This window comes from Lontra canadensis, unplaced genomic scaffold (genome assembly GCF_010015895.1).
Source record: "Lontra canadensis isolate GAN:19392208 unplaced genomic scaffold, GSC_riverotter_1.0 scaffold51, whole genome shotgun sequence".
NCBI classification, from domain to species: domain Eukaryota; kingdom Metazoa; phylum Chordata; class Mammalia; order Carnivora; family Mustelidae; genus Lontra; species Lontra canadensis.
In genome coordinates, this window is record NW_022631045.1 from 10,726,145 (window position 1) to 10,731,686 (window position 5,542).

Genomic DNA, 5,542 nt, shown 5'->3' on the forward strand with positions numbered 1-5,542 from the left:
GGACTGTGTGTTGTTTTTCCCATATAACAAAACCAAAGAGTTATTTGGTTCTTTATATCTTAAGATAATCCATGTAAAGAAAGTATTTCTTAAAAGTTCAGTTCACTATTACAGTGGGTAAAATTATAGATTTTTAAAAAATAAAAACAAGCTTTTAAAATAAGTTATATTCTTCATGGATACTATTGAAGTAACATCTAAGACTCAACAGTGACAGATGCTGTGTAATACATTTAAACTAATGTTTTTGTAGTTAATGGAAGGGCTATTCTTAACGCTAAAGTTCCCAAGGAGCATAAAATATACTGCTTTTCTTTGAATGTCTCCCTCACAAGTGGAGCATTTCAAGTTAACAGTGGTGATTCTTTTATTTCCAAGGTTACTTTCTACCTGAAATAATTTAGAATCCACCACCATTTAAAATATCTAAGAGTAATTTCGGGGTACTTGGGTGGCTCAGTTGGTTGAGCCCCTGACTTCCTGATTTTGGCTCAGGTTGTGATATTAGGGTTGTGGGGCTGGGCCTTTTGATAGGCTCAATGCAGAGTCTGCTTCTCTACCTCCCTCCCTCTCTCCCTTAGCCCCTCTCCCTACTGTCACACTCTCTCTAAAATAAATCATATATATAGATAGATACATAGATACATATAAAATATATATTTGTAATTTCACTATAAATTCCTAAGATTAAAAAATTGCAACTCTAAAATTAGGAAGTCAGAATTTTTAGTTTCACAAACCCCATAACAGCTTGGTCTAGGAACCAGTTGTAGTCTTAAAAGACATTTAATTCCTGGCTCCTGGTTTTATTTCAGGAATTGTTAAGAGCTTCAGGCTAGTCCGATATTACAGAGATTGAGAATTTATTTTAGAAGAAAATATATTCTAATAAAATGAGAATTGTTTTTCCCCTACCTTCCAGGCTCTAAAATTTCTTGTTGTTTTAGGGGGCTGCGAACATTTAAGAAAATGTTATTTATTCAGCAAATACCTACTAGCATCCTGTATATGTCGGGCATGTAGTGTTAGCGTTGAAGATGATCTGTGAAGAAAGACAACTGCCGCCTTAGAGAAGACTCATAATCTCGGGAAAGGAAGTGGTGACTAGACAGCTAATTACTGTACAGTTGCAGTTGGTGCTCTGATGGGGAAGAACAGGTCCAGGAACTTCCGGGAGCATTCCCAAGGGACAGTGAGATATTTGGGATGTGAGGTGCATGGAGCTAGGGTATGGAGGACCTTGTATGCCATTTTGAGGACTTCCTTCAATAGATCATGAGCTGCTCTTGAAGGTTGGTATTTTGGAAGGAGCATTTTAGTTTCTATTTTCCCATGGGTAATAGTAGTGCTCTGTTAGGATAGATAAACTGCTTATAACAACCGGCAACATCTCAGTGGCTTCAGACAGTAGGAGTTCATCTATTTTTATCATATTTTTATCATACTCCATTGTGACAGGAAGGCTCCAGGCTCCCAGGGATCCAGATTGCTCTATCTATCCTGTAACAGTGTCAGCTTTGACTCCTCAAATCTTGGTGGAAGGGGAGGAGCTAGAGTGGTAGGTACTGCAGGGTTCTGTGTCTGGGTCTGGTTTCGTGACTGGTGCCCAGTCATATGACCCAAGGCCAGTGGTAAGGAAGATGGGGAAATGTAGTTGTCCTGTATGTAAATCAAGAGAGCCATAATGATTTGTTGCACATACGGCATTGTCTTTACCACCAATGGACAATTCGAATGAATGAATAAAAGAATGAAAAAAATTGCAAATAAAGTTCATGCATGGTGGTGCCTGGGTGGCTCAGTGGGTTAAAGCCTCTGCCTTCGGCTCAGGTCATGATCCCAGAGTCCTGGGATTGAGCCCCACATCAGGCTCTCTGCTCAGCAGGGAGCCTACTTCCTCCTCTCTCTCTGTCTCTGCCTGCCTCTTTGCCTACTTGTGATCTCTGTCTGTCAAATAAACTAATAAAATCTTAAAAAAAAAAAAGGTTCATGCACGGTTCCGTCACACAAATAATCATAACAAAATTTTGGGTGTGTGTGTTTAAAACTTACCTGACTACAATAGTGACATGTTCTTGGTGGAGTTGGAAAATAGGTGAAAGCACAAGGAAAACAAAAGTTATATGTTCCCTACCAAGAACTTAACTGTTGTTTTGTTGGTTATTTTGTTGTGTACATTCCTTATGTCTCTACTGTTTTACAGTCTTTAGCCTCCATTGCACATCATAGACACTTTTCTGTATCATTGAAAATTCTACATTTTAAAGGCTGCATTATATTTATGTAGGTGTGCCATAATTTTTTTTAATTTGATTTTATTTTTTTCCTCAGTATTCCAAGATTCATTTGTACCATAATTTTTTAACACGTATTCTCATACTGGTAATTTTAAGACAGTTTTGCCAATAAAAACACTTGATGAGTTCCTTTTAATAAGCCCTTATATACATATCCATGACTATTTCTATCCGTTTTTGCAATTTTTCCTTTTCCATTTGATCTTCAAAAAATTATTCAAGTTATAGATGCAAATAGAAATCAAGTACTTTTATCAAAGGAACTTAAAGGAAAAAAAGGCAGTCTCCCGTCTCCTTCCCTATGTCCAGATCAGACTCTCCTGTTAATTCTGATACTGATTTCTATTTTTCTCCTCATACTTGTAATGCTATCTTGAATATCCCTTAAGTTTTTCTTCCCAGTCTGTACTTTTTATTTCCTACTCTTGTCTCCTTGTATTAATGAGGACTTCCAGTATGATGTTGAGAAGAGGTGGTGAGAGGCAACATCTTTGCCCTGTACCTGAGAGTGGGAAAGCTAGTCTCTCACCGAGTTCGTGATGTTAGCTGTAGGGGTTTTTTTGTTTTTTGTTTTTTGTTTTTTTTAGTCTGTATCAAATTGAGGAAGTTCCTCTCTACTCCTGGTTCACTGAGAGTTGTTTTGTTTTTGTTTTTAGAGTTTTTATCATGAATGGGTATTGCAGTTTGTCGAATGCTTTTTCTCTGTTGATAAGATCATGTGATATTTTTTAGTCTGGTGGTGGTGGTGGTGGATTACATTAATTGATTTTTGAATGCCGAACCAGCCTTGAGTATCTTAGGATAAATCTCCCTTGATAAGGTGTTTAATTCTTTTTATACTTTTTTGGGTTTTATTTGCTAATACTTTGTTGAATCAATGTTCAAGGGAGATTTTGGTCTGTAGTTTCTTGTAGCATCTTTGTCTGGTGTGGGTATTTGGCAATGCAATGCCCTCTTCTTTCTTCCATCCTCCTCTCCAGTCCCATTTTCCAAGGGAGACCATTGTTAATCGTTTAATGTGTAACATAATTACCTAGTGAGTAAGAAAAAGAAAATGACTTCCTCTGGTCGGATGATGTGGGCTCATGTGTCATGAATTGTGTGAGAAGCCCAGGCCAGAAACCGTGCTCTGTACGGACTCCCAAGTCATCGACCTCCCAACGTCTTCTGGTTGGCCTTCTGCAGTCATGGTATAACTCACTTAACCACATCCGCTTCCATGCCCCCTACAATCCATTCTTCATGCCACAGCAGTTTTCAAAACACACATTTGATGTTTTATTAATTCCCTTGCTTAATTAAGCACTTTCATGGCATCCCCTGGCTCTTAGGATAAAGACCCAGTTACTTAATCTGCATGATCTAGTCCCAGACCACCTCCCCAGCCTCACCTTATCACTCTTTACTCTTTCCATTCTGCCACAGTGGCTACATTAGTTTCTTAATAAATGCAATTTTCCCTCCCTTGAAGTTTACTCCCATCCATTCCTCACTGTGCCCATTAGTTGGCTTCTAGTCAACTTTCAGATAGTTCAGTTGGGCTTTCCTCAAGAGAAACCTTTCTTGAAGCACTAGGAAAGGTTCTGTTTTTTATATTTTGACATGCTTCCTTGTTTGGGTAATATTATTTCCCCCACTAGACGCCATATATATAGGATGGCTGGCACACAGTTGGAGCTTTTCATTATCTATTGAGTCAGTTAAACACTCCTTCCTGTACCACCCTAGTCTTGCCTACTGTCAGCTCTATTCTAGATAGTAAAGCATTTCCCAACCAATTGTCTATACTGGCTCTTCCAGAATCTTTGCTGGCTTTCTCACTCTGGATCTGAGTGAGTTGATTTAAATATTAATCTGTTTTTTATAAATGTTCATGAGCGGGGCGCCTGGGTGGCCCAGTGGGTTAAAGCCTCTGCCTTCGGCTCAGGTCATGGTCCCAGGGTCCTGGGATCGAGCCCCGCATCGGGTTCTCTCTGCTCAGCGGGGAGCCTGCTTCCTCCTCTGTCTCTGCCTACTTGTGATCTCTGTCTGTCAAATGAATAAATAAAATCTTTATAAATATATGTATAAATATATATATGTTATATGCGCATATATATATATATATGTAAATGTTCATGAGAGTTGTGTTGCACATGGGGAGAAAAAAACTTTCCAAGCCCCAAATTCTTCCCTGGCTAAACTGTTCACCACTTAACTGTTTGTTTCCTAAGCTCTGCTTCCTGGTTTGGTGAGTTTCATGTGATCTGATGGCCCTGCCTGCAACTGTCCTCTTTCGGCCTGTCCCCATCCCCACTCCCACAAACAAGGCACTGAGTTAACTCCCACTCACCCTTCAGATCTCAGATTAAAACATTTCTTCAGAGAGGCTACCATCTTTCTTTTAACTCCCATGTTGCTTCATTATCTGTCTCCTGAAACCTTCCATGAGACTTAGCAAAGTTGGTGCACCATTGTGTCTTCTCTACCTGGCACATAATAATAGGTCTTAACATTGGATGAAAAAGCAATTATTCATGGTCAGCTGTAGCTAGGAAAACAAAAACAGTTCAGTATCAACTCATTAAAGCCAAAATATTTTTTTTTGGCAGAGGATCTTCAGCACTTTAAATGGGCCATGTTCAGTTAATAATGCGCTACATTTTGTGGATCAGTTCATTCAGCTGGTGAGGGCTTTACTTGGAGGCTGCTTCACCCTGGTGGGCTCACGGTACAGACACAGCCTTGTTCTAGATAAAATGTGCTGTTGGGGCCATATTAAGGTTTTATAGGATGGAAGTAATAACACACTATTTCTCCTCAAATGTTATAAACCAAGATTGTCTTTTTCCATGCCGTGTCATTCCATGGAAGTTGAGGCCAGATTCTTCCATCTTCAAAAGGATACCAACATGATTTTTGGCCCAGTGGTTACCAAAAGGGGTTAGAATTAAGTTTTTAAATGTGGGCCAAAAAGGAAATAAATAAATAAAAATAAAAAAGGCACACTGCTTGGTTGTCACTGGAGATAGGCTGTTTGTATTTATTGGGTGGGGTCACAGATGCTAAATGACTTAAAAACACAGCAAAGTATTGCCTTGCCTAATTAGTCAATTATACCCCTTCTGGGAAGCACAGGATACTCAGAGGAGTTTCTGGAATACCAGGGATAAAGACATCCATTAAGCCCTTGAGTCTGTAAAGCCAGGCATAGTTTTCAATTTGGGCATGAATATGACGGTTTCTTCAAACATTTTTCTTTAAAT